Here is a 19,089-nt window from a genome sequence, read left to right as displayed (position 1 = left end):
TTAGCAGCTAGGCTGCAGAGGCAGGGAGCTACTCGGCAAGTGTGAAAGCATTGCCACTGTGCGATGATTTCGCATATCTGCGGGGGACTGGTAGGGCCCGGTATGCGGGGTGGAGTCGCCCTGTGCTGGGTATGTCAGAGAGTTTGATCGCAGATGTACATTTTTTCGCACATCTACGATCAGCTCTGAATTAGGCCCATAGTTACAGGGAAAGTAGACGGACAGGAGAAGGATGATGGGGAAGGGGAGGGGGAGTGGGGGAGACACAAAAGGAGGGGGGTATAAGCAAGGGGGTCAAAACAAATACCGGGTTACTGGAGATGAGATGAGCCATCTGCAGCAGCAGGAGCCTGAGAATGATGAAAGTATGCAGCAGCAGAAACAACAGGAACCAGGAAAGGACATCCGCACGGAACACTCCAGCCAGGATACGCAGGGGACACAGCTACCTGAAGAGCAGCACTGAAAAGAAGGTAACAATTCAGCAAGTCTTCTGCTGAGCCCGGTTGAGGAGTCAGGAGGGGCAAAGCCAGGGGCGTAGCTATACCAATGGGGGCCCCATAGCATAATTTCTATGGGCCCCCTGAATGACTGCTCAGAGGCACGCCCCCCCCCTGACTATTTAAAGACCCCCCTGGTGGAGGGGGATATGGAGGCTGGCTACAGGGGAGCACACTATGGGGAGGGGGGTATGGAGGCTGGCTACAGGGGAGCACACTATGGGGAGGGGGATATGGAGGCTGGCTACAGGGGAGCACACTATGGGGAGGGGGATATGGAGGCTGGCTACAGGGGAGCACACTATGGGGAGGGGGGTATGGAGGCTGGCTACAGGGGAGCACACTATGGGGAGGGGGGTATGGAGGCTGGCTACAGGGGAGCACACTATGGGGAGGGGGATATGGAGGCTGGCTACATGGGAGCACACTATGGGGAGGGGGGTATGGAGGATGACTACAGGGGAGCACACTATGGGGAGGGGGGTATGGAGGCTGGCTACAGGGGAGCACACTATGGGGAGAGGGTATGGAGGCTGGCTACAGGGGAGCACACTATGGGGAGGGGGGTATGGAGGAGCACACTATGGGGAGGGGGGTATGGAGGCTGGCTACAGGGGAGCACACTATGGGGAGGGGGGTATGGAGGCTGGCTACAGGGGAGCACACTATGGGGAGGGGGGTATGGAGGCTGGCTACAGGGGAGCACACTATGGGGAGGGGGATATGGAGGCTGGCTACAGGGGAGCACACTATGGGGAGGGGGGTATGGAGGCTGGCTACAGGGGAGCACACTTCGGGGAGGGGGGTATGGAGACTGGCTACAGGGGAGCACACTATGGGGAGGGGGGTATGGAGACTGGCTACAGGGGAGCACACTATGGGGAGGGGGGTATGGAGGATGGCTACAGGGGAGCACACTATGGGGAGGGGGGTATGGAGACTGGCTACAGGGGAGCACACTATGGGGAGGGGGGTATGGAGGATGACTACAGGGGAGCACACTATGGGGAGGGGGGGTATGGAGGCTGGCTACAGGGGAGCACACTATGGGGAGAGGGTATGGAGGCTGGCTACAGGGGAGCACACTATGGGGAGGGGGGTATGGAGACTGGCTACAGGGGAGCACACTATGGGGAGGGGGGTATGGAGGCTGGCTACATGGGAGCACACTATGGGGAGGGGGGTATGGAGGCTGGCTACAGGGGAGCACACTACGGGGAGGGGGGTATGGAGACTGGCTACAGGGGAGCACACTATGGGGAGGGGGGTATGGAGACTGGCTACAGGGGAGCACACTATGGGGAGGGGGGTATGGAGGATGGCTACAGGGGAGCACACTATGGGGAGGGGGGTATGGAGACTGGCTACAGGGGAGCACACTATGGGGAGGGGGGTATGGAGGATGACTACAGGGGAGCACACTATGGGGAGGGGGGTATGGAGGCTGGCTACAGGGGAGCACACTATGGGGAGAGGGTATGGAGGCTGGCTACAGGGGAGCACACTATGGGGAGGGGGGTATGGAGGAGCACACTATGGGGAGGGGGGTATGGAGGCTGGCTACAGGGGAGCACACTATGGGGAGGGGGGTATGGAGGCTGGCTACAGGGGAGCACACTATGGGGAGGGGGGTATGGAGGCTTGCTACAGGGGAGCACACTATGGGGAGGGGGATATGGAGGCTGGCTACAGGGGAGCACACTATGGGGAGGGGGGTATGGAGGCTGGCTACAGGGGAGCACACTTCGGGGAGGGGGGTATGGAGACTGGCTACAGGGGAGCACACTATGGGGAGGGGGGTATGGAGACTGGCTACAGGGGAGCACACTATGGGGAGGGGGGTATGGAGGATGGCTACAGGGGAGCACACTATGGGGAGGGGGGTATGGAGACTGGCTACAGGGGAGCACACTATGGGGAGGGGGGTATGGAGGATGACTACAGGGGAGCACACTATGGGGAGGGGGGTATGGAGGCTGGCTACAGGGGAGCACACTATGGGGAGAGGGTATGGAGGCTGGCTACAGGGGAGCACACTATGGGGAGGGGGGTATGGAGACTGGCTACAGGGGAGCACACTATGGGGAGGGGGGTATGGAGGCTGGCTACAGGGGAGCACACTATGGGGAGGGGGGTATGGAGGCTGGCTACAGGGGAGCACACTACGGGGAGGGGGGTATGGAGACTGGCTACAGGAGAGCACACTATGGGGAGGGGGGTATGGAGACTGGCTACAGGGGAGCACACTATGGGGAGGGGGGTATGGAGGAGCACACTATGGGGAGGGGGGTATGGAGGATGGCTACAGGGGAGCACACTATGGGGAGGGGGGTATGGAGGATGACTACAGGGGAGCACACTATGGGGAGGGGGGTATGGAGGATGACTACAGGGGAGCACACTATGGGGAGGGGGGTATGGAGGATGACTACAGGGGAGCACACTATGGGGAGGGGGGTATGGAGGATGGCTACAGGGGAGCACACTATGGGGAGGGGGGTATGGAGTCTGGCTACAGGGGGCTACATCGTAACTCCTCCCCCTTACGGAAAAGGTCCCTTAGCCCACTTGATTCTAGCATCTACCCTGGCTACAGGAGTGGTAGGTGGGAGTTAGAATGCATATTGCAGGCTGTGGTGGAGCTGGAGGCAAAATACTGTATAGTTTACCTGTGGTCTGTGGCTGTCAGGGGATGAAGGAGGAAAGACTCAGAGCAGCAACACGATCCATCACATGGCCGGCCAGCAGCAGCCTAAACTTGGTAAGCTCCACGGAAAGTTCATGCCTGGGTGCACTGGGGGTTGAGCTACACGCATGGACAGGAAGCTGCCAGTGCCTGCAGCTGCAATGTATCAGGAGGGGGGGGGGAGGTATTCAAGCAGCGGGGGAAGTATAGAGCCCAGGCCCAAAGTATTCCGCATGAGTAGGCAGGTAGAGAACAGACAGGCAGGGAGCCTAGACGTAGTCGGGGGCGTGGCCTCATCACGGACCCGTGGCCACGCCCCCAATAGAGAAGAAAAAATCCTTATCATGATGGGGTAGGTGGGGGGACCCATTAGCTGTGAGCCCTGGGGAGTGGGGTAGCCAGTCCGTCCTCGCCCACTGCCCAATCACAACAGCCTCAGTGACAGGGGCGTGCTTTTATATGGACTGAAAGCACGCCCCTGTCACAGAGGCACTTCTAGAGGTGCCGCTTACAGCGCTTTTTTCAATGGGCTTTTGCTGCCCGATTTTTAGCCCCGCCCCCCATTTCCGGCCATTACATATTGACTGCAGGAGGCACTGAGAGCATTGCCTCCGAACCATTTAAAACTATTTAACATGATAAAAATGATTTAAACAATATGAAGGCTAAAGCAGATACTTATGACACAGAATGTATGTCATAAGTATCTGCTTCATATTGTGGTAATCAGAAATGACAGGGGAGGCACTGCCTCCCCTGCCTCCCCTGACTGCACGTCCCTGCTCCCATGTAGTCATCCTCCATACCCCCCTCCCGATAGTGTGCTCCCCTGTAGCCATCCTCTATACCCCCCTCCCCATAGTGTGCTCCCCTGTACCCATCCTCCATACCCCCCTCCCCATAGTGTGCTCCCCTGTAGCCAGTCTCCATACCCCCCTCCCCATAGTGTGCTCCCCTGTAGCCAGTCTCCATACCCCCCTCCCCGTAGTGTGCTCCCCTGTAGCCAGCCTCCATACCCCCCTCCCCATAGTGTGCTCCCCTGTAGCCAGCCTCCATACCCTCTCCCCATAGTGTGCTCCCCTGTAGCCAGCCTCCATACCCCCCTCCCCATAGTGTGCTCCCCTGTAGTCATCCTCCATACCCCCCTCCCCATAGTGTGCTCCCCTGTAGCCAGTCTCCATACCCCCCTCCCCATAATGTGCTCCCCTGTAGCCATCCTCCATACCCCCCTCCCCATAGTGTGCTCCCCTGTAGCCAGTCTCCATACCCCCCTCCCCATAGTGTGCTCCCCTGTAGCCAGTCTCCATACCCCCCTCCCCGTAGTGTGCTCCCCTGTAGCCAGCCTCCATACCCCCCTCCCCATAGTGTGCTCCCATGTAGCCAGCCTCCATATCCCCCTCCCCATAGTGTGCTCCCCTGTAGCCAGCCTCCATACCCCCCTCCCCATAGTGTGCTCCCCTGTAGCCAGCCTCCATACCCCCCTCCCCATAGTGTGCTCCCCTGTAGCCAGCCTCCATATCCCTCTCCCCATTGTATGCTCCCCTGTAGCCAGCCTCCATACCCCCCTCCCCATAGTGTGCTCCCCTGTAGCCAGCCTCCATATCCCCCTCCCCATTGTGTGCTCCCCTGTAGCCAGCCTCCATACCCCCCTCCCCATAGTGTGCTCCCCTGTAGCCAGCCTCCATATCCCCCTCCCCATAGTGTGCTCCCCTGTAGCCAGCCTCCATACCCCCCTCCCCATAGTGTGCTCCCCTGTAGCCAGCCTCCATACCCCCCTCCCCATAGTGTGCTCCCCTGTAGCCAGCCTCCATATCCCTCTCCCCATTGTATGCTCCCCTGTAGCCAGCCTCCATACCCCCCTCCCCATAGTGTGCTCCCCTGTAGCCAGCCTCCATATCCCCCTCCCCATTGTGTGCTCCCCTGTAGCCAGCCTCCATACCCCCCTCCCCATAGTGTGCTCCCCTGTAGCCAGCCTCCATATCCCCCTCCCCATAGTGTGCTCCCCTGTAGCCAGCCTCCATACCCCCCTCCCCATAGTGTGCTCCCCTGTAGCCAGCCTCCATATCCCCCTCCACCAGGGGGGTCTTTAAATAGTCAGGGGGGGGGGGGGCGTGCCTCTGAGCAGTCATTCAGGGGGCCCATAGAAATTATGCTATGGGGCCCCCATTGGTATAGCTACGCCCCTGGCTTTGCCCCTCCTGACTCCTCAACCGGGCTCAGCAGAAGACTTGCTGAATTGTTACCTTCTTTTCAGTGCTGCTCTTCAGGTAGCTGTGTCCCCTGCGTATCCTGGCTGGAGTGTTCCGTGCGGATGTCCTTTCCTGGTTCCTGTTGTTTCTGCTGCTGCATACTTTCATCATTCTCAGGCTCCTGCTGCTGCAGATGGCTCATCTCATCTCCAGTAACCCGGTATTTGTTTTGACCCCCTTGCTTATACCCCCCTCCTTTTGTGTCTCCCCCACTCCCCCTCCCCTTCCCCATCATCCTTCTCCTGTCCGTCTACTTTCCCTGTAACTATGGGCCTAATTCAGAGCTGATCGTAGATGTGCGAAAAAATGTACATCTGCGATCAAACTCTCTGACATACCCAGCACAGGGCGACTCCACCCCGCATACCGGGCCCTACCAGTCCCCCGCAGACATGCGAAATCATCGCACAGTGGCAATGCTTTCACACTTGCCGAGTAGCTCCCTGCCTCTGCAGCCTAGCTGCTAAGGCAGGCGGCTACCCACCATGTTTTTGGGCACATCGGCTGTATGATGACGTCACACAGCCGCCACAGCCCACCCCACAAACGGTCCAGACACGCCTCTTCCTTCTTCCCCTATTCCTCTCTCGCTGTCTGCCATCTCCCCCATTCCTCCTCTCTCACTGCCGTCTCCCCCTGTTCCTTTTCTCTCTCTCATCTCCCTCTATTCATTCTCTTCATTCTCCCCCTATTCCTCTCTCCCTGTCTGCCGTCTCCCCCCTATTCCTCCTCTCTCTCATCTCACCCATATTCCTTCTCTCGCTGTCCCATAAATGTATAAAAGTTGACAATATATTAGCCTCCAGCTCATCACAAGTTTCATGAGCAGGGAGGCTGCGAGCATTGGCAGGGGCGGCGGCAGTAGCGGGCATTGACTCGGCGGCAGTAGGAGTCATCATCGATACTCAAAGGACATTATGACTGCAGTGCCTCACCAGCCACTGACCTCACTGCACGCCACTGCATTATGCCACACACTGCAATGACCCTGAGACATTATACCACATATCACAATGCCCGTGATATAGTATACCATACACCGTAATGCCTGTGACACATACCGCAATGCCCGTTATACCCTATGCCACACACCGTAATGCCCGTTATACATTATGCCACACTACAATGCCCCTGAGACATTATACCACATACCACAATGCCCGTGATATAGTATGCCACACACCGTAATGCCTGTGACACATTATGACACACACCGAAATGTCCGTGATACATTATGCCACACACCGTAATGCCCATTACACATTAAGTCCTACAGTAAGGCTTCTAATTACTTTTAATTTACCTGCTCGTTGCCAGGGGTTTCATGCTCTTGGTTCCATGCACGGTGCCAGGGGTTTTCATTCTCATTGTGTCATGCTCGTTGCCAGGGGTTTCATGCACTGGGTGTCATGCTCGTTGCCAGGGGTTTCATGCACTGGGTGTACCCCCCCCCCCCAAGTGCCACATATGCCCCCAGTGCCAGATATTCCCCCACAGTGCCAGGTACTCACGTGCCCCCAATGCAAATATACCCCCCCAGTGCCACATATGCCCCCTCAGTGCCACATTATATGCCCCCCTCCCCCTGTGCCGCATATGCTCCCCCAGTGCCCCCCCCCCTTGCGCTCCCCCGCTGTTTTGTGTTGGAGGGACAAGGAGGGCACAGCGCGTGCCTCTCCTGTGTCCATTCCTGCGTCTCCGGCGGGTCTGTTAAAGGAAGTGCCGGTTCGTGAGCCAATCAGAGCTCACGAACGGCACTTCCTTTATTAGACCTGCCGGAGACCCAGGAGGGACACAGGAGAGGCGCGCGCTGTGCCCTCCGTGTCCCTCCAACACAGCAGGCAGCAGCGGAGGGAAGGAGGGAGAGGAGACCGCAGATTGACATGCGGACGCTGGTCCGCATGTCAATCTGCGCTAAATCATTGGCGCCCCCGCAGCCCTTTGCCCCCAAGCCACCGCGAGGGCTGCGGGGGCAGTAGTTACACCACTGTGTAGGTGTGTGTTTACAGCACTTGCTCACTGGGCAATATAATGTCGGAATAATAATCGCACATCGGTTGAGACACATTTATATGATTTTATTTTAGAATAGAGTTATTCATTTATTTAGAAGTTTCTGGGTCTCTAAATCATGTTCATAGAGCTTATTACCATCAAAAACAGTTCTTTTTATTATTAAGTACTATGTCTGTTATGTTTATTTATTTATTAAAGTGGTGAAAACTTAATGAATTTAAATAAAAAAAAACAACTAAAACATATACAATCATCTGGCAGATGATCTGCCAGATCTGGCTGGTTAGAATGAAAATCTGGTAACGGATTAAAGCCAATGACAATCGACCATTTGCTCCCAAACACTGGAAACGGACAAAGGGCTAGATGCATCATCACTTGGCGGGGCAGATGTATTAACCTGGAGAAGGCATAAGGAAGTGATAAACCAGTGATAAATGCAAGGTGATAAAGGCACCAGCCAATCAGTTCCAATATGTAAATTAACAGTTAGGATCTGATTGGCTGGTGCCTTTATCACCTTGCACATATCACTGGTTTATCACTTCCTTATGCCTTCTCCAGGTTAATACATCTGCCCCTGTGTTTGAAAAATGACAGTTAGGAGCTGATTGGCTGATGGTTTATCACTTTCCATTTTATTAATCTCCAAGCGATGATGCATATAGCCCTTTGTTGTTCATACAAATTGGTTAAATCCGTGATTTAACCAGTTTGTATGAATGACAGGTTTTGTTCATTTTCAAGTGTTTGAGAGCAAATGGTCGATTGTCATTTGATCTATTCCATTACCAGGTTTTCATTCCAATCAGCCAGATCTGGCAGATCATCTGCCAGATAATTGTATAGTGTATGCCCAGCTTAAAGCTATGTACACACTATACAATTATTGGGCCAGTTTGCCAATAACTGGGACATTGGCCTGATTTACTGTATTGTATAGTGTGTATGAATGATCGTGTCTGCGTTTCGATGATAATTCGTGAAAATCTTGCGCACACACCCGAACGATCGATTTTCCGATCTATCGGCCCAGACCAAAAATATCTGCCTCAATCTCCAGATATTGAGCAGTGTGTGTGCGTTCTCAATAATCTGCCCATATTTCCTATGTTTCCTCTCACTACATCATCCTCCTTGTGGGCAGACATATACAAACGCAGTGTAACGTGGCAGAAAATTGGTAACTGAAAAAAAAAAATCTTTAAGTGTGTAGCTCAGATATTGGTGCCTACAATTTCCTGTAAAATCGTCCGATTGTCAGGCAGACCCAAAAAAATCTGCCAGTGTGTACCTAGTTTAAGTTATTTATTATACAAAATGTTAATTAATGGCCTGAACTCAGTCAGTCTGAAAGTCAAGTTGAGATTTTTTTTTTGTCTCAGAATTTGACTTAATAACTGTGTCTGATAAGGGGGCGGAGACAGTGGCGTAACTACTGTGGGTGCAGCTGCTATGGGGCCCGGGCTGTGTCCAGGGCCCACAGCTCCCCCTGCACCCAGTCACCGGTGGCTGCCTCCAAGGCCTGCCGCTTCCACTTTGATCCTGGCCGCTGGGCAGAAAGTCCACCACCGAGAGCATGCCCTGCCCCCTGTGACTGCAAAATGTAGCAGCCACCTCTTACCCCACTCGCACTGCAGCAAACGTTGGTACAGCCGGGCCCACCCGACCCGCTCCGCCCCTACCTGGCTGGAATCCCGCAGCAGAGCAGAGCAGTCCCCACCAGAGAGCTGTGTTTACTGCTATATTTAGGTAGTGTCTCTCCTTCTCACTCCTCCTGCCTCCTTCTCTATCCCCCTCTCTCCCTGACCCTCTCTCTTTTGCTCCTCTATCTCCCTGACACTGTCTCTATGACCCTCGTTCTCTTCCTGACACTGTCTCTCTCTCTCTCTCTTCCTGACACTGTGTCTCTCCACCTCTCTCTCCCTGGCAGTGTTTCTCTCCCCCACTCTCTCTCCCTGACAATCTCTCCCAATGACACTGTCTCTTTCCCTGACAGTCTCACTCTCCCTCACTCACTCTTTCTGACACTGTCCCTCTACCTGACACTGTCTTTCTCTCCCTCTATCCTTGACACTGTCTCTATCTCTCCCTCTCTCTGATACTGTCTCTAACTCTCTATCTCTCTGACACTGTCTCTCCCTCTTTCTTTCTTTCTTTCTCTCTCTCTCCCTCCCTGATACTGTCTCTCTCTCCATCTCCTCCTGACACCGTATCTCTCTCTCCTTCTCTCTGATACTGTCTCTCCATCTCTCTCCCTCTCTATCTCTCTGATACTGTCTCTCCATCTCTCTCCCTCTCTATCTCTCTGACACTATCTCTCCCTCTTTCTCTCTCTCTCCCTCCCTGATACTGTCTCTCTCTCCATCTCCTCCTGACACCGTATCTCTCTCTCCCTCTCTCTGATACTGTCTCTCCATCTCTCTCCCTCTCTATCTCTCTGACACTATCTCTCCCTCTTTCTCTCTCTCTCCCTCCCTGATACTGTCTCTCTCTCCATCTCCTCCTGACACCGTATCTCTCTCTCCCTCTCTCTGATACTGTCTCTCCATCTCTCTCCCTCTCTATCTCTCTGACACTATCTCTCCCTCTTTCTCTCTCTCTCCCTCCCTGATACTGTCTCTCTCTCCATCTCCTCCTGACACCGTCTCTCTCTCTCCCTCTCTCTGATACGGTCTCTCCATCTCTCTCCCTCTCTATCTCTCTGACACTGTCTCTCCCTCTCTCTCTCTCTCCCTGATACTGTCTCTCTCTCCATCTCCTCCTGACACTGTCTCTCTCGCTGACACTGTCTCTTTCCACCTGACACTGCCTCTCTCTCTGATACTGAATCCCTCTCTCCTTTACACTGTCTCTCTCTCCCTGACACACTTTCTCTGATACAGTCTCTCCCTCTGACACTGTCTCTCCCACCCCCTGATGCTGTCTCTCTCTGACACTGTCTTTCTCTCCCTGACTGACAGACACTCTCTCTCTTATTGACACTTGCTCCCTCTCTCTTCCTCTGACATTGTCTCTCTCCCTGACCATCTCTCTCTCTCTCTCCCTGAAGCTGTCTCTCTCTGACTCTTATCTTCCTCTCTCCCTGACTCTCTATCTCCCTGACACTCTTTCTCTCCCTGACACACTCTCTCCCTCTCGCTGACACCCTCTCTCTTCCTCTGTATCCCACTATTTATCTCATTGACACTACTCCCGCTCACTCCCCTCACTCCCCCCTCTCTCCTTGATGCCCTCTATCTCTATCCCCTCTCATTCTTTCTATCTCTCTCTCTCTCTCTCTCCTCTCTTTCACTCATTCTTTTTCCAACCCTCTTTCTCTCTCTCTCTCTCTCTCTCTCTCTCTCTCTCTCTTCCCCCCTCTCTTCCTTGCTCCTCTCTATCTTTCTATCTCTCCCCAACACCCTCTTTCTCTCTCTCTCTCCTGCTTCCCTAAGTGGCATTGCGATGACAATGGCGGGGGAGGTGGGCCCTTTCAAGATTTTGCTACAAAGTTCTCGATACGCCCCTGGGTGGAGACCTAGGCTGGGAGGGGTGCATAGACAGGGGTACATAGACAGGGGAAGGTGGTGTGAGTCGTATTGAAGCGGGAGGGCAGCTGCAGCAAAAGTACAGTAAGGGCGGGTGCCTATTCATGCTTTGAGTCTAACATGGAAAGTGTCACAGTCCCCCTCCTGTGGGGATCTGAGCTGCTTGTGCCCTGGCTCTGGTATAAATGTTATGTTGATATTGATAACTGCATCTGATTGGTCACAAATGTGAAAAGTGAAAACACACCCATTTATTCAAATACATCAAATTCATTACAAGTAGTGTTTAAAAAGACCCTTTACATTTAATTTTCCAAATATAAAAAATTATTTATGCCCAAGTGGGGATATATATTTATTAGTGTTGTAAAAAAAAAAATAATAATAATAATAATAATAATAATAATAATAATAATAAAAACTATAATAATAATAATAATAATAATAATAATAATGGCAGAGCAAATCAGATGCACCAAGCACTGGGGTTCTTTTGGCCCGCCTGTCTACTACTCACTGACTCAACAGCTCCCCTGCAGTCATCTTAAGGTTTTTCAGTTTGTTTTTTTAATAGAGGTGTTTAAATGTATTTAGAAACAAAATATTGTGTTAAAATGCAACATGCTTCCAAGCTCTATACTCCTGTAGTTCTATTAGCATCGTTTTTGTTTTAGCTTGTACATACCTATAAACATTGGTGGCCAGTGGATCGGGACCCTTGGCAGCAAACGGGGTGGAGCTTCGGGGAATGGGGGCTGAGCTTTGTGGCACCCCCGTTCCCATCACTGTGGGGGCGTGTCCAGCACCCTTGGAGATGCCGGGAGCATCTATTCACCTGCTGCTTACCCGCTGCTCTGCTGTGCAGAGCGGCAATAAGCAGTGGTGTGTGTTCCCCCCAACTGCCCCCCCCCCCACGAGAGATACTGGTGGGACAGTTCGAGGAAAAAGGGAGTTGGGAGGTATGACTTGTATTGTATCACAGTGAAAGTAAGTTGGCTACAGGGCTATGTATATAATGAATACAATGGAGGAAGTTTCCAGCCAGGAAACGATTCCATCGCATTTAATAATGTTTTAGATGGATAATTATCGTCTTTTGAAGGGCAGACAGCTCCTATGTTTCTGGTTCTCAGGAGTGAGAAAGGCGCTATTAGAGTTTCCTTGAGCAGCCATGATTCCCTGGTTGGGAACGTCCCTTGTCTCATCCATACATTTATGTGTTTGTCCAGCAACCAATGTTTTTATTTTACGGAAACACTCTGATAAATATTTGAAGCTGAGGTGCCTTAGGAAACACAACATTCAACATATTCATGGAACAAAACTCATCAGAGCAAAGTGTCCCAAGTATATTAAGCTTTGTAGAGAGATAAAGTGGAGAAGTTGCTTAAAACGAACACCACTGGGACTCATGTACAGCATGTCTCAGACGCATACAAAATCACTCCACTAAGTCCCACATCACTGCTGAGTCCAACATAGATTCAGGTCCTATATAAGCTCTTGGTCTCTGGTGATATTTCGTAGAGTTGTGCGGTAAAACGGAATATACCCGAACTTGGCATTTCTGACTATTCCTGGGCTCCGGGTTTTCTTGCCAGGCTCGGATCAGAAAAAGAGGCACAACATCATCCTCCTGGTGTTGGCTCTCGTGTGTTTTGGATTTCATAAATGTCCCTCCCTCGTGGTTTGGGCACCATTTCACACAGGACACCGGAGGGTTAGGATGTAAGGCAGACTGCAGTGTGGCTGTGAGCTACTGTGTCACACTCAGTGTCATCATCATTATCAGTGAACTAGGAGCTGAGGGCTGCAGTGTGACTCAGTGACGAGTATGGGCCGTGGGCTACTGTGTCAGTATCCTCATCATCATCATCATCATCATCAGTGAACTAGGGCTGTGAGGTGCAGCGCTGTCTGTGACTGTGTCAGTGTCTGTCGTTAGTGAAGGGCTGTGGGCTGCAGTGTGACTCAGTAAAGAGTATGGGCTGAGGGCTACTGTGTCAGTGTCATCATCATCATCATAATCATCATCATCATCATCATAATCGTCAGTGAACCAGAGCTGTGGGCTGCAGCACTGTGACTGTGATGTATTTTGTTCAGGCACTATTCAAAAATAACGTTCAGTAGGTGCTACCATTACAATTGCATATTTTAATTTAATTTTATTCTAAATTAAACAATTAAAGTAATCAATCAATCAATCAATCAATTTCAACCCTTGTCAGGAATCCCTATTTTATACTCTTTTATGGCCTTCTCTTAGTGGCTGCAAACTAATTTTTGTGCTTTTAAATTTTTAAATTTTCTAAATTAATTACCTAAATCATTTTTTTTTCAATCAATCAATCAATCCAATCAACCAATGCTTACCTGCTTTCCTCTACATACTCCCCCTCCATTTCCCTGTAATGCCCTGGGGCCTCTTCTTTTGAAAACATTCTTTCTATGGGGTCGTATAGTTTATTAATCTACCTTCCTGTCTTCTACTGCTGTGCCGCAATGTTTCATAGATGTGCCATATTTTTTAAGCAACTGCCGTGTATTTATGCTGCTGCTCTGTCAAACCAAAACACGATCATTAGCATGCGCAGGCCTGTAGCTCATTAGAGAACCGCTAACTGCCAACTATTGAAAATGTTAAATCTGAACCATGAAACATTAGAATTGGAAGAAGGAAAAGCAGAAACAAGAAGGTGAGGGTAGCAGATTAGGACAGTTGTGAAAGCATTAGTGTGGGTAGTATAGGTGGGAGTAGGGTCAGCACTAAGAGGGGTCTATTCATGAAGCAGTGAAAAGAGTGGAGAAGTGAGCAAGCGGAGAAGTTGCCCATGGCAATCAATCTGTGTTAAGGTAACATTTATAAAGTGCATTCTAGAAACTTTACACAGCAGCTAATTGGTTGCCATAGGCAACTTCTTCACTGGCTCACTTCTCCACACTTTTTACTTCTTCATGAATAGACCCCATAATGAGGTTTGCTATAAGAGAGTTTTTAAGCGTTTGATGGCAGGGTTTTTCATAAGTGAGTAGAGGCACAGGAGTCATCCTAGATGGGAGTGATGGGTGGTTACAAGCAAACCACAGGTCATGGGTAGATCTAAGGGGGCTATAGAGAAAGGTTTTGGAGATGAAATTTGAGATGTGGATAGAGGTGGTGTTTTAAGGGCTTTGTAGATAAGGTTGACTAATCTGAAAGAATTTCTGGAGGACACAAGGAGCAAGTGTGGTAAGGCAAATATAGAGTGCCAAAAGAGGAAGACCAGACTTGCTTTTAAGATGGATTTAAGGGGTGATAAATAAGTGAGAGGAAAAAAGAGGTTGTAGCAGTCAAAGTGCTAAATGATGGGAGAATAGATAACATTTTTGGTAGCATCTTGGGTAAGAAAGAGTGTATTCAGGTAATAAGTTGACAGCTATGCGAATTTAAAGACTAGTCAAGTGTGACACCAAGGCAGTGGGTTTGGGAGACTGAGGATAAAGTGATGTTACTGATGGTGAGGGACATTTTAGGGAAGGAGGTGATTCTGGATGGATGGAATATGATAAGCTCTGTTTCAGTTGTAACTTTGAGACTCCATATGGAGATAGCAGTGAGAAAGGTAGTTAAACAAGATACTGTAATCCAGAAGGGAAGAAATCACTGGAGAAGAGGTAGATTATGGTGTCATCATGCTGAAGGTGGTTCTGGAGGCTTAATGATTCATTTGATTCCCAAGAGAAGAGCTGTATAGTGAAAAAAGAAGATGACTGAGAAGAGAGACTTGTGAGACCACCACAGATAATGGGAGTGGACGGGAGGATGTCTCTGAGGTGAAAAACACTAAACGGGCAGTTTAATAGCTAGCAAGTCAACCATGAAAGAAATGAGTCATGAAAGCCAATGCCATGAAGGTTGTACACAACAAAGGGGAAGATCAACAATGTTGGATGCAGCATACACAGTAGATAGTAGGTACTGTAGGATAGGTACTGTATGTTGAAATGAACCTTAGACCTCCAAGTAGATTATATGTTCACTTTTTTTATTTGGTTGAAAAAGGCCAGTTGTAGAGAGTGGAGTAGGGGGAGATAAGGTGAGATAGATTGTTTTCAAGTCCCTCAAGTAGTTTGTAGGCAAAGAGAATAGGAAAATACTTGGATGGAAAGGCTGAGTTGAGTGATGACTCATTTAGCATTCAGCTCAATTAATTTGTTTCTTGTCACTACAAAAACATCAAATGCAAACAAAGTGACATGGTGACATGAGCACATATTTAAAAAAAAGTATGTAAATATGCCAGTGGGGAGTGACAAGTTAACGAGATGAGCTAGAGGTGGGCATGCAGTGGGTGAGATGGAGCTGAGACATTGGGAGGGAATAGGGTTGACTAAGTAGGCTGTAAGATGAGATGATAAGATGAGCTCAGAGACTTCATCCTCGGCTGTTGGAAAGAATGAACTGAGTGTGTGGTTTGAATTGTTATTGTCAAACGTGGTTCATTTTGTCTTAGAAGCTTGTGGGCTATGAGGGAGAAATGGGGATGAGTAGAAGGAGGAATAAGGGGGCAGAGGAGTGAGCTGAAGATATCAAAGAAATGTCAGGGGTATAAGGCTCAGCAGGTGGGAGCACTTTGTAGGGGGTTAGTTTGGGCTGAAGTTTTGTTGGAATAAAATTAAGACAGAACAGGGCGAGAGTAATTGTTCAAGTAAAATAAGAAGTGGGTTTACTTGTTGTCTACATGTGGATTTTAATGGGTCAGGGAACGTGCGTTTTAGGAAGGTTGAGGGCAAGGAGGTTGTGGGAGAGTGAAAAGGTTTTGTTGGAGAAACAATTGACGGAGCAGTGCAGAAGACAAGGTCAATGGTGTGTCCACCACAAACAATGGGACATAATGACCACTGGGATTGATCAAAGGAGGAAATAAGTGAAATAAGCTTTGCAATAGCAGTCACAATGGAGTTGTAAATTAGTGTTTAGCTCCTTGCCTGGCATAGTCACATGTGATGCGGCCGGAGCCAGGAGTACGTTACCTGGCCAGGTATCATTACATGTGACACACTGTGTGCCCCCACTTGTAGATTAGGAGATCCATTCTGCACAAGTGGAGAATTGATCTCCTGTGGCTCCCCGGATGCAGCGGTTTCTGACAGCCGCCATCACTGCCAGAATTGTACCCCAGAATGCCGTGCGTCTGGCATTCTGGAGCGCATGCGCTAAGGAATCACAGTGCGGTAAGAGGGACTTAGTTCCCCTCCAAGCACTATTTGGCTGATCTCTGCAAGTGAGGTCAGCTGCAGCAAGAGGGACTGATCATCAGTCCGCCCTGACACATACTCCACTGTGATCTGCATGTGGGGTAGGGAGGGCAGTAACCCACAGGGTGATCTATAACCAGTGGGGGTAGGGGAATATAAATTTCAATTATGCTGGAGGGGGGGGGGGGGGGTTAAAATAATAAACAAAATATACATTGGCCAAAGGGTAGGTGGAGGGGGTACAAAAAAGGCACTTTTAACAGGAAGGTTAAGTTTTTAATACTAAAGGAGGATGGGTGTACTATTTTAAGGATTCAAGACCACTGGGGGTTCTGTTGCCAATGGGGGGTGGGAAGTTGTTTTATAATGGGAGCCTATGGACATAAGGGATACAATATTTGAATACAGATGGAGCCATCTTTATCTTGGCCTTAATAGGACTAACTGAGCCAGGTCAGTCAGACTTAATCCCCCGCTGTAATGACTTGGGGGTCTATTTAATAAGATTATTTTTACTAAAATAATGTGAAAAGGGGGGTTTTCTGTTTTCACACCCTTTTCACATTATTTTACTATAACCTGAATGTATTAAACGGCATTTGGAGCAGTTTTCATGAAAAACTGCTCCAAACCCTTTAATTCACTTTTTTTTAGTAACCCACATCGCATTCCCCATACTTATAATGGGAAATGTGATGTGGCCAAATTTACTAAAAAAAAAAAAAATAAGTGAAAAAATATCACAGTGTGCCCAGGCTAGTGAGATCACAGGGCAGCACTGCGATCTGCACCCTTTTGCCCAGCTTTCTCTGCCCCTGGCAGAGAAAGCTGAGCGGTGACCCGGCAGAGTGATCAGCTATGTGTGTCCGATGGACACAAGCTGATCGCAGTGTAAACAAAAAACATACTCACCTGTCCAGGGAGCCGGTGTCCGCTGCTCCGGTGAGCGATGCCGGATGCCGGGTCCCCCACATGCTGCGCTGTGACCCCGGTGCAGTAAAGTGACACTGCAAACTGGCAGCGCACTTTACAGCACCTGGGGTCACAGCGCAAGAGAAGGACCCGGCGCCCGGCAGCCTCCTGAAGCAGCACGGACCGGCTTCCTGGACAGGTGAGTATATTGATCTTCTGGGATGGGGACTGCGGCGCACGGAGGTAGTCGCAACGGGGGGGGGGGGTCGACCGGACGGCGGCGGTAGCGGCGCATGCGCAGCAAGACATCGTGGTATTTTTTACGAAAAATACCCCGTGGATGCTGCGAAGAGGCAGCGCAGGGACTGTTCCTGCATGCGATAATTGATACATCCCTGCGATGTAATCAATTATCGCAGTGCGAGTTTGGGCGATTTTATCACCTGTCATCCGCATCCTGGATGCGGATGGTGTATTGGTGATGGTGATCCTCTGATGTATTGTTCTCTCTGTATTGTATTGCAGCTGAGAACAATAGATGAAGGGTTTATACTAATAAACCATGGTGTGCCTAGGCGCAGCAGAGAAGCCAAGATAAGCGTGGCTCCATCTGTATATTATAAAAATACTTTTTAAATGAAAGTAATAGAATAACCTAAGAATTTCTGAGCGGTTTTGTGGGGGAAGAAATCATCAGTTAAGTGGTTAAGTAACTCCAGTCTGAGATTAATGGAATAGGTAATCTGCAGCTTTGACACGTGATCCTGAAAGTTTGGCTCAGTGGGTCAAGTAGCGCCAAACACTGAAGGTGACCTGAATCTCAAATGAGCTCAGTGGACAGATGGCCATATATGACATTGACAGCAGCAATGATAGTTGAGAGTAAATGTGGAGAAGTTGTCCATGGCAACCAATCAGATTCTGTGTGATTGGTAATAGCTAGAATCTGGTTGCTATGGGCAACTTCTCTCTTTTTTTATTTTTTAGACAGTTTGAGACATCTCCACCAAAGTCTAGCACATGTTAATGTCCAGTGAAGAGTTTATATAGTCTTTAGTCAATCACTGCATTTAAAAACGTAGGGGGTTATGTAAAATTTAGTGCACTAAACATCCCCCCAAAAAGGGGCATGGCCTCGCAGGTAGGGGGCATGGCCTCGTGGCACCCCTTCATTTTTATTACTTCGGAGGCGTGCCAGGATTTCCTGAGACGTTGGAAGTGCTACCAGAGACTCTCCCTGAACTGCTGGATACCCTGCACCATGACTGGAGGGTACGGAAACCCTGGTGCAAGTTGCCAGCTGCTGCTAATGATGACTGTAAGCCAAGTCTGATTAGTCGAATGCATCTAAGACACGCCCAGTTATGCAAATAGTGCAAAACTGCAGTGATTTAAAAGTAAGATTACAGTGTATGAGAACACTTGTTTAAAAAAATTTAAAATAGAGATATGCGGCAAGCACGTTTCGTATTTTGTGTTTTGGTTTTGGATCTGGATCCCCGCTCGTGTTTTGGATCTGGATTGGTTTTGAAAAACCAACCTTCAGATTTTGGTTTTGGATCTGGATGATTTTTGAAAACAAAACAAAACAAAAAAACAGCTAAAATCACAGAATTTGGAAGTAATTTTGATCCTACGGTATTATTAACCTCAATAACATTCATTTCCACTCATTTCCAGTCTATTCTGAACACCTCACAATATTGTTTTTAGGCCAAAAAGTTGCACCAAGGTAGCTGGATGACTAAGCTAAGCGACCCAAGTGTGCGACACAAACACCTGGCCCATCTAGGAGTGGCACTGTAGTGGCAGACAGGATGGCACTTTTAAAAACTAGGCCCCAAACAGCACATCATGCAAAGAATAAAAAGAGGTGCAATGAGGTAGCTGGATGACTAAGCTATGCGACACAAGTGGGCGGCACAAACACCTGGCCCATCTAGGAGTGGCACTGC

At 49.8% G+C, this 19,089-nt stretch overlaps 1 long non-coding RNA gene across 1 annotated transcript in view; it reads left to right on the top strand.

Moving 5' to 3' along the window:
* The first annotated feature begins 3,099 nt into the window (after positions 1-3,099).
* LOC135058227 (uncharacterized) overlaps positions 3,100-19,089 on the top strand; it is a 120,630-nt gene continuing 104,640 nt past the window's right edge. The window contains exons 1-2 of the long non-coding RNA XR_010244693.1: positions 3,100-3,261; positions 5,441-5,595. This is a non-coding gene — a long non-coding RNA (uncharacterized LOC135058227). The remainder of the gene's footprint in view (positions 3,262-5,440; positions 5,596-19,089) is intronic.

Source organism: Pseudophryne corroboree, chromosome 3, assembly GCF_028390025.1.
Source record: "Pseudophryne corroboree isolate aPseCor3 chromosome 3, aPseCor3.hap2, whole genome shotgun sequence".
NCBI classification, from domain to species: Eukaryota; Metazoa; Chordata; class Amphibia; order Anura; family Myobatrachidae; genus Pseudophryne; species Pseudophryne corroboree.
The sequence above is the reverse complement of the archived record's forward strand: the minus strand, read 5'-3'. Positions and strand labels throughout refer to the sequence as shown.